Below are 8905 nucleotides of genomic sequence, written 5' to 3' on the forward strand. Positions count from 1 at the left end.
AAAACCCTAGACAAGACAAAAACACACATACCACCCTCGTCACACCCTGACCTAACCAAAATAATAAAGAAAACAAAGATAACTAAGGTCAGGGCGTGACAGGCTCACACTCTCTTGCACGCTCTTTGCAGACCTAAGGGTGTGTGTGGTGTGCTACAGTATCCAGATGAGAGCGCGGAGTTAACGAGCCTGTCAAGTGGAGATGGAGGGGCTGATCAATGGCTATAGGGCTGACAGAGGATGGACATGGAGGATTGGCTCACACTATGTTTGAAATATCAATGTAATATGCAATTATAATTTAGTACATTTTGAATTCCAAACTACATCATATGTCTAAGGTTATTTTTTATGATGACAAAATGATGCAGTTGCACAAATGATAGTCTACAATCATATAAAAATACAGAATTGAGCTAAAATAAATGTATAATTTATATATAGTCTCATGGGGTAATCCAATATAGCCTAACTGAGTTGTGATGCGATGGTAGCCCATTACCTTTTTATTTTCCGGTGGAAGGATCATGGTCATATGATAGACTAGAAAGGGTACTCACACGCACTTAACTTTACTGCAATTTGAGTTAGATTTTACAAAGACAGTCACCATGCCAACATGTTCTGTATTTAATTGTACTGATCGCCACTCGAAAGAGTCTAATCTTAATTTTTTCCGGTAAATCAGTCGTCATTTTGATTATCATAGTTAATATTTGCTGTCCATTTTATTCTCCAATGTTGACCTGGCTAGGTTCTAGGTAATGCTGAGCTTTCAAATGAACCTTCTGCTGCAAAGGTTTAACAGTAGGCAAGCATTAGGTTATTGCATGATTATGCAGGTTATGGGCATACCTGATCGATTTAGCTAATTTAATTTGGTCGTCTTCATTTCATGACAAGCAGTAATAAGATGATGGCTTTAATGTCCGTGGTTGACACTCTCAGGCAGGATTTAAACGACTACATCAACTATGATCCTTTGCTAGTTACGGTCACTTTCACCATGATCCTTATCGATTTTTTGGGTCCCATTCAGCAACATGGCGGACTTCAAATTAAAATACTTCCGCTTCATGTGCCATCCAGTAGCAGTGCGTGGGTAAAATCCCTGGGGAAGCCAAGCCAGAAAAAAAGTAATATTACAACATATGTGTTGTGATAATTGTGTTTGCTCTATAACCTGTTAGTTCATATGCCTTGTGACCGTGATATATGCCTAAGGCTGAGACATTAATAAGACACAGTGGCAGAATAACATCAACCACACCTTAGTTGTATCACTAAACCGGAGAGCAACCTCTGTCCAGTGAAGTCCACAAAGCATATTGCATGTAACAAACAGTTAGATGACCTACAGCATGGTCATGCAAGTTAATGTTTCCGACATTTTCGGACTAATAAACAACTATTGATTTACAGCCATTGAGAGTTACTGCAAACAGGAGCTGCCTCCACTATTCCAGCACCATTTCAACTTCAACATTTCAGCATCATAAAATCCCCGTTGCTTAGTCTAATACAGCGACAACTAAAAGATACCAAAAACAATTTAGTCCAATCAACTTAAGCTAAATATGATGTGGCTGTCCATGGTTCTGATTTGTGTATATGTTTGCATTCCTGCCTACTTGTAGAGAATCCTTCATGTTGATGAAATGGACTCTGTCATACAGTACACACTTTTATTTTTTGTTGTCCTAAGCTACCTGGCTAAAATGCTTGCTCGCTAGCCTAACTTCATTTCATAGCTGTGAGCAACATTAGCAAGTTAACATCAGCCTTCTACATCTAGCTGTCAGACCCTGATCTGTTATACCTGTCTTTGTGCTTGTCTCCAGGTGTCGCCCATCTTCCCCACTTATCCCCTGGGTATTTATACCTGTGTTTTCTGTCTGTCTGTGCCAGTTCGTCTTGTTTGCCAAGTCAACCAGCGGTTTTCTCTCAGCTCCTGGTTTTCCCCAGTCTCTCTTTTTCTCATCCTCCTGGTTTTGACCCTTGCCTGTCCTGACTCTAAGCCCGCCTGCCTGACCACTCTGCCTGCCCCTGACCTTGAGCCTGCCTGCCGCCCTGTACCGTTTTGGACTCTGACCTGGCTATGAACGCTTGCCTTTTGTCTATCACTTGGATTATAATAAATACCAGAGCTCAAACCATCTGCCTCCTGTGTCTGCATTTGGGTCTCGCCTTGTGTCGTGATACTAGCTACATATTGAACTTCCATCCTCTCAGTCAAGGGGCACAATGTATTTTATGGTTGGATCAGAATCGCCGTTATAATCATTGGCCAGTACGGAGAATTAAGTAAAACCACAAGTCCAAACCCCTATCTCCATCCATGGCTAATTTAGGAAAGGGCCAATTGTAGGACAACAACACAACGATATGCAACAATTGAAGTCGTTTCTGTCGATGACGTATTTCTCTGTGATAGGAGTGAAGCCAATTGCAAACTGGCTTCCCTTGACACTTTTTCTTTGGTGCATTCACAGTTGAGCTTGCTCAGTTTAGCTCAACGCTGATTGGTTATTATTTTATACTTTTTTTTATTAAGGGAGGCCAAATGCTTACTGGCTTACCTTGCATTCAATGCTACAGGTGGCAACAATATCATACTCTTTATGACCAGACCGCTTCAGATAGATTGCCTACAGAGACAGAGGGCCACTGTTTCGCGCTCTCTGATGCTTTCTCTGGTGAGATACAAGGAAAATTATGTAAACACAAAGAGATGAAATATACATTATTTTATATGTTTATTTGAATTTTTCTTGGTCATTTTTTTGAGGGAGCCTGGCTTCCTTTGGCATCTATGAATACACACCACTGGCGCCATCGGACATTTTCTATAGGGATATTGTAACGGCTTTCTTCCTGGGGTGAAGGAGAGGACCAAAATGCAGCGCGGCTAGTGTTCAACATGATTTAATAAAGAAGAGACAATAACGTGAACACTATACAAAATACAAAATAACAAATGTGAAAACCGAGACAGTCCTATCTGGTGCAAAACACAAAGACAGAAGACAACCACCCACAACTCCCAACACAAAACAAGCCACCTATATATGATTCTCAATCAGGGACAACGATTGACAGCTGCCTCTGATTGAGAACCATATTAGGCTGAACACAGAAACAGACAAACTAGACACACAACATAGAATGCCCACCCAGCTCACATCCTGACCAACACTAAACAAGCAAAACACACAAGAACTATGGTCAGGACGTGACAGATATGTGGATGACATCAGCACTACTATCTTGTGGTTTTAATGTCTGAGTGTAACACTGCTATGTAGCATTTAGGCCTATCATTATTATGGAAAATAGCAGTAGACATGTACCAAATCAAGACAATGATATTTTGCATAATTCTTGGTGTGAGAAGTTTTTCCAAAACAATTCACCCACCAAAGAAATCCCATTGTGTACGGAAATACCCCATTGTCACACAAAGCTACACTGACATTTTCACATGTATTAGAAGATCACTACAGACCATATCTCCTCCTGCATATTACCACTTCCATTATCTCATATCATCTGCTTTATGTTTCTGGCTAGGCCAGATATCAACACTTATAACAAGATACCACATTGTGTTAGATTAAAGTGACTGTGGATCATATAATGCATCTTCAAGTATTATATACAAATTCCCACTATGGATGACCAAACATAGTAATACACATACCTAATTAAATGTGTATTCCATATGTTTAAGTTGATCTAAACTGATAAAGCTATCATCTTTTCAAGTAATTTGTGTTTTTAGACATGTACTGGAAATATGTTTGATTGAACTCTTCAAGGAGAGTGTTGGGGTGTCTGAAGTGACCAGCTGCAGACTATATTTCCAACTCTGACACTTCTATGCTTAAATGCAGTTTTTGCGATATCAATAAAAACTTAATGAAAGTAGAAGGCAAAACTAAAACTGAAGGTGCTGCTGAACTGGAATATATGCATACCTTACAAATAAAGAATCATCCTGCTTATTACTTTTAAGAGACGTATCTAAATTAGCTGCTGATCTAGTACTTTATGTTATTGGCTTGTAGTGTAAAAGAGGGGAAACTCTGGTGTCCCACTTAAATATTCCTTTTTATCTAGTAAAGGCGGCATGTAAAAACACTCTTAATAGGGCCTTAAGCCCTCAAAAAAAAAATCTGCTAAATGTGTCTACAGTATACAAGACAGTAATGTAGTAAATGATGTGTAGTGTGTAATAACAAAGTTAACGTACGCTGTCTGCCACAGACTTTCAGTCACAGTTCCAGATGGTTCTATTCATTTTTCCTCTCTGACACGAAACCTTGTCCCAAATTTAGCTCTACTATAACCAATACCTCTTCTTTTTCACAATTTTCTGCACCCGGCACTGACTCTGGTTCCTTTTTGAAGCAGTGGGGGTGTAGCCCCATCCAGAACGAGGACACAATTAGTGTATTCAGCCGAAAACAGTGGGGATCCCCCTTTGATGTGGGGATCAAATGAAGGAGCTGTGTGTTTTTGTCCAAAATGACAGGCTTGCCAGGTTTACTAATGGGTAGCTAATAGAAAGAGAGGTTTATGATGCTCATTAATTACACGGCCTGTCATGTGCTGGGAGGGGAGAAAAGCGGATAGGAAGAGAAAGGGAGTGGAGCGCAACGGAGGAAGGGGAAGGGGATGAAGGCAGAGAGAGAGTGGGGAGGAGGTGAGGAAAGAGGCTGGGTGTACTAGTCTGTGAAAGAGAAAATTGGGAATGGGAGATGAGTGTAGAAAGAGTGAGGGGAAAATTGGGGACAGAGGGAGAGAAACAGACAGAACAGGCGGGATGGTCTGTAATGGTCTTGGGGTGAAAGAGTGCTGGGGCAAAACCTGAGGGAGAGAGAGAGAGAGAATCAGAAAGTAAAAGAGAGAGGAACAGAGAGAGAGTAGAAGAAGAAAGCTGAATGGAGAAATAAAGGGAGAGAAGTTAAAAGGGAGGAGAAAAAATAATCCTTTCCTGAGATAGGAGAAGCCACCAAGACAGGAGCTTCAAAGAGCAGAGAGCCACTCTCGTGGGAGCACGCCGTAAACCTTTCCACATCTTCAGAGGGAAATTCAGTCCCTGATCCAAACACGCCCTGGCTCTCAGCACCCACGACTCTGCAGGCGTCCGAGACTCGGCACCTCCTGGGGTGGCTCGCACACTTCCAAAGAAACGCTTCCCTTTGAACTGCTTGGCCCCACGTTGAGCAGCGATGGCGATCTGCACATAAGGTACAAATGTGAATGGTTAATGAGAAGCACTAAAAAACATCAGAGCAGCGCTCTGCCACTCCTACTAGTCAGGGGGAGAAAAATACAGAAATCTCTCTCATATCACATCGAACCAGCATCAGCTCATCTCACACAAACCCTGTCTCTATAGACGTTGATTTGTCATCTCAAACTGTGGCATTAACAATACCCCTTGTCCTACTAACGGAAACCTATTCTATCCTACATGTCTGTGAGGTGTGAGTTGTGATGTAGTCACTAGTGAGTATCACAGTTGATTCCACCATGGGTAAATGAGGTGTTGCCAGATTCTATTGACACTTTAATGACAATCAGAGCCAAAATCCCACCAATTGAATCCACAAAAAGTAGCCCAATTTTACAGGGCATTATACAGCCTGATCACTAGAAATAGACTTTGATTTCAGACGTTTGAAATAGTCCTGAGTACGTCGATATATGCCTTCCTCAGCAAAAAAAAAAGATTGCTCACCATTGGGAACGAACTCGTGATGCTTGGAGATGAAGCGCACTGCTATGACCACCGCGCCACCTTGGAGATGAAGCGCACTGCTATGACCACCGCGCCACCTTGGAGATGAAGCGCACTGCTATGATCACCGCGCCACCTTGGAGATGAAGCACACTGCTATGACCACCGCGCCACTTTGGAGATGAAGCACACTGCTATGACCACCGCGCCACCTTGGAGATGAAGCACACTGCTATGACCCCCGCGCCACCTTGGAGATGAAGCACACTGCTATGACCACCGCGCCACCTTGGAGATGAAGCACACTGCTATGACCACCGCGCCACCTTGGAGATGAAGCGCACTGCTATGACCACCGCGCCACTTTGGAGATGAAGCACACTGCTATGACCACCGCGCCACTTTGGAGATGAAGCACACTGCTATGACCACCGCGCCACCTTGGAGATGAAGCACACTGCTATGACCACCGCGCCACTTTGGAGATGGGGCACACTGCTATGACCACCGCGCCACTTTGGAGATGAAGTGCACTGCTATGATCACCGCGCCACTTTGGAGATGAAGCACACTGCTATGACCACCGCGCCACCTTGGAGATGAAGCACACTGCTATGACCACCGCGCCACTTTGGAGATGGGGCACACTGCTATGACCACCGCGCCACTTTGGAGATGAAGTGCACTGCTATGATCACCGCGCCACTTTGGAGATGAAGCACACTGCTATGACCACCGCGCCACCTTGGAGATGAAGCACACTGCTATGACCACCGCGCCACTTTGGAGATGAAGCACACTGCTATGACCACCGCGCCACCTTGGAGATGAAGCACACTGCTATGACCACCGCGCCACCTTGGAGATGAAGCACACTGCTATGACCACCGCGCCACCTTGGAGATGAAGCACACTGCTATGACCACCGCGCCACCTTGGAGATGAAGCACACTGCTATGACCACCGCGCCACCTTGGAGATGAAGCACACTGCTATGACCACCGCGCCACTTTGGAGATGAAGCACACTGCTATGACCCCGCGCCACTTTGGAGATGAAGCACACTGCTATGACCACCGCGCCACCTTGGAGATGAAGCACACTGCTATGACCACCGCGCCACCTTGGAGATGAAGCACACTGCTATGACCACCGCGCCACCTTGGAGATGAAGCACACTGCTATGACCACCGCGCCACCTTGGAGATGAAGCACACTGCTATGACCACCACGCCACCTTGGAGATGAAGCACACTGCTATGACCCCCGCGCCACCTTGGAGATGAAGTGCACTGCTATGACCACCGCGCCACTTTGGAGATGAAGCACACTGCTATGATCACCGCGCCACTTTGGAGATGAAGCACACTGCTATGATCACCGCGCCACTTTGGAAATGAAGTGCACTGCTATGACCCCCGCGCCACCTTGGAGATAAAGTGCACTGCTATGATCACCGCGCCACCTTGGAGATGAAGCACACTGCTATGACCCCCGCGCCACCTTGGAGATGAAGCGCACTGCTATGACCACCGCGCCACCTTGGAGATGAAGCACACTGCTATGACCACCGCGCCACCTTGGAGATGAAGCACACTGCTATGACCACCGCGCCACCTTGGAGATGAAGCACACTGCTATGACCACCGCGCCACCTTGGAGATGAAGCACACTGCTATGACCACCGCGTCACTTTGGAGATGAAGCACACTGCTATGACCCCGCGCCACTTTGGAGATGAAGCACACTGCTATGACCACCGCGCCACCTTGGAGATGAAGCACACTGCTATGACCACCGCGCCACCTTGGAGATGAAGCACACTGCTATGACCACCGCGCCACCTTGGAGATGAAGCACACTGCTATGACCACCGCGCCACCTTGGAGATGAAGCACACTGCTATGACCACCGCGCCACCTTGGAGATGAAGCACACTGCTATGACCCCCGCGCCACCTTGGAGATGAAGTGCACTGCTATGACCACCGCGCCACTTTGGAGATGAAGAACACTGCTATGATCACCGCGCCACTTTGGAGATGAAGCACACTGCTATGATCACCGCGCCACTTTGGAGATGAAGTGCACTGCTATGACCCCCGCGCCACCTTGGAGATGAAGTGCACTGCTATGATCACCGCGCCACCTTGGAGATGAAGCACACTGCTATGACCCCCGCGCCACCTTGGAGATGAAGCGCACTGCTATGACCCCCGCGCCACCTTGGAGATGAAGCACACTGCTATGACCACCGCGCCACCTTGGAGATGAAGCACACTGCTATGACCCCCGCGCCACCTTGGAGATGAAGTGCACTGCTATGACCACCGCGCCACTTTGGAGATAAAGCACACTGCTATGATCACCGCGCCACTTTGGAGATGAAGTGCACTGCTATGATCACCGCGCCACTTTGGAGATGAAGCGCACTGCTATGACCACCGCGCCACTTTGGAGATGAAGCGCACTGCTATGACCACCGCGCCACCTTGGAGATGAAGTGCACTGCTATGACCCCCGCGCCACCTTGGAGATGAAGCGCACTGCTATGACCCCGCGCCACTTTGGAGATGAAGCGCACTGCTATGACCACCGCGCCACTTTGGAGATGAAGCGCACTGCTATGACCCCGCGCCACTTTGGAGATGAAGCGCACTGCTATGACCCCGCGCCACTTTGGAGATGAAGCGCACTGCTATGACCACCGCGCCACCTTGGAGATGAAGCGCACTGCTATGACCACCGCGCCATTTTGGAGATGAAGCGCACTGCTATGACCACCGCGCCACCTTGGAGATGAAGCGCACTGCTATGACCACTGCACCACCGCAGTTCAGAATGCTCTAGCAAGTCGTGAGAATACTTGATGGTAAAAGCGTGTCATTTATTATTATTTTATTTTAAGCCTTCCCCAAACCATAGCCCTAACCTTAACCACTCAGAATTAATACCTAAACGGTTAACCTTTTAGTTGTTTTTGTTTTAACCCTGTAACCATGTGGAATTAACCCTGTAACCATGTGGAATTAACCCTGTAACCACGCAGAATTAATGCGTAAAATATAGACGTTCATCCATAATAAGGATTCATATTTTCCCAAAAAAATGAAAAATGTTTCAATACCGTGAGTAATGAATAATTATCCCGAGAGTCCCT

Source organism: Salvelinus namaycush, chromosome 30 (genome assembly GCF_016432855.1).
Source record: "Salvelinus namaycush isolate Seneca chromosome 30, SaNama_1.0, whole genome shotgun sequence".
In the NCBI taxonomy this organism is placed as follows: domain Eukaryota; kingdom Metazoa; phylum Chordata; class Actinopteri; order Salmoniformes; family Salmonidae; genus Salvelinus; species Salvelinus namaycush.